Source organism: Arvicanthis niloticus, chromosome 12 (assembly GCF_011762505.2).
Source record: "Arvicanthis niloticus isolate mArvNil1 chromosome 12, mArvNil1.pat.X, whole genome shotgun sequence".
NCBI lineage: Eukaryota > Metazoa > Chordata > Mammalia > Rodentia > Muridae > Arvicanthis > Arvicanthis niloticus.
The window spans coordinates 53,249,763-53,251,839 of record NC_047669.1 but is presented as its reverse complement, the minus strand read 5'-3'; the positions used below and the strand labels follow the sequence as shown (position 1 = coordinate 53,251,839).

The following is a 2,077-nucleotide window of genomic DNA, read 5'->3' as shown; positions in this document are numbered from 1 at the left end:
TCTTGGTTTATTTTTCCTTGTCAGTCATTATATCTTAAGTGTTAAGACTCATGACCACATAACATAACTGTCCTCTGAGAGGCTCTACTCAGAAGCTAACCAAAACAGATACAAACACCCACAGCCAAAGATTAAACTCAGAGAGTTTAAAGAGTCTTGAGGAAGAGTTGTGTGAAGGATTGAGGGACCTGGAGGGAATAGGGACTCTACAAGAAGATCAATAGAATCAAATACTCTGGACTCTTTGGGGTTCCCAGAGATGGAACCACCAACCAAAGAGCATACATGGGCTGGAGGTAGGCTACTTGCACACATGTAATTTATGAGCAGCTTGGTCTTCATACAGGTTCCCCAACAACTAGAGAGTGGGCTGTTTCTAAAACTGTTGCCTGCCTGTGGGTCCAGTTCCCCTAATTGGGTTGTCTTGTATGGCTTCAGTGGGAGAGGCTATGCCTAGTCCTGCAGTAATTTCATGTGACAGGATGGGTTCATGCCCAGGGTATCTTCTACCCTCTCAGAGAAGAAGAGAGTGGGAATGGGGGAGTGGATGCATGAGGGGAAGGCTGAGAGAAAGTGGGAGCTGTGATCTGGATATAAAGTAAATTAATTAATGAAATAATGACTCTTGAGTACAATTAACTTGTAGATGGACTATTTCTTAAAATTTACTATTACTGTTATTTTATATTAAATGAATAATGTATAGATGGTATAAAAAGTTTTGATGGGAGAATATCTCACACAATGGTATGAATGCCCAATCATCCCATTCATGAGCCACACATGATTAAGAACTCTGTTTGTAAATGGAGTTTGTAGATTTTGGCTTAGCAGATACAGAGATGCAGCACTGTGTTGATCTTTGCATTCCTGAGCTAAGAGGCCTTGGAAAAAACACCTCTGCCTGTCTAAGACCAGCTTTTTTTCTTAGCAAACATACTGTCCCTTTTGAAGATCACAAAATCCAAAGTATCTTTATTTTAAATGTAATAATATCAGTGAAAATAAGCTAAGCCACAGGGCACCTAGGTTTAGTCTGGGATCATCCTTAGTAACTCCAGAACCTAGAGTTTTTTTTTTTTTTTTTTTCTCGCCATGTGTGAATCCCATGGAATGTGGCATTAGAAGTGTGCTTTGGTAACCTATATTTCTACAAACCAGCTGTGAAGTGATTAGTGAATCATTTTAGGACATTACACAGTAATTGCTAAAATGAGTAAGGCTCTTTCCCTTCCTATATCCAATCCCTTAACTTATCATTTCATACTTTCATAACTTAAATACAGATTACACAAATTTTGATTCACTAACATGCTCATTTAGTTGATGAATTTTATTTCTGAAATATTTTCATGAGTTTTCCCTGATCTTATGCAACCATGGTGGGCACAAAACCATTCTTAATTCAGAGCATAAAAAGTGAGGGGTGTGGTTGAGAAAGGGGAGGGCAGAGGAAGGGCAAAACAATGAAGGAAGAAGAGATGTCATGCTATAATAGGGGAGGGGAAATGAATGTTTTGCTTAGCCTAGAATTCTATCTTGGAAATAAAATATCTACCTTACAAAACCTCATTAAAACCTAAGTACTTTTTTTAAAATCCATTAATGGCTTTCTCCTCTACAGAAGATAAGCTTCATCATGTCTCTGCACAAGCAATAGTCCAGGTAGATAGAACAAGATAACTACGTATTTTTTAAAAAAAAAAATCACTAAATTTAAGAATCATATTTTACCAAAAACAGCAATTATTTTTACATAAAACATTCCCAGAATCTGACTGTGTATTCCTACAACTCTGATAATATCATTATTCATCTCCAAAGATAAGAAAATGTTACTGCATTTTTGAGAGCAAAAAGGGATGGGGGAGGCATCTGACTGATAAAATAGTCAAACAGCGCTTGATAACAATTTATTTCTGACCTTTCAATGCCTTCTGCTCCTAATGATTTTCTGTCATTTCTGTCTAGTCCAGACTTGAAGTTAGGTCTCAAAGGTACTTAGTTTTATGTTGCCACTTAACTTTCAACTTCCATTTTCAGCACAGAAAGGTAAATCAGCAACTGTCACTCTGGC

At 37.3% G+C, this 2,077-nt stretch overlaps 1 non-coding gene across 1 annotated transcript; it reads right to left on the bottom strand.

Annotated features, from left to right (window-relative positions):
- Nucleotides 1-685: 685 nt before the first annotated feature.
- On the bottom strand, nt 686-789 carry LOC117718350 (small nucleolar RNA U13). Its single transcript, XR_004608038.1, has one exon. It is a non-coding gene; the product is annotated as a small nucleolar RNA U13 (small nucleolar RNA).
- Nucleotides 790-2,077: the final 1,288 nt, after the last annotated feature.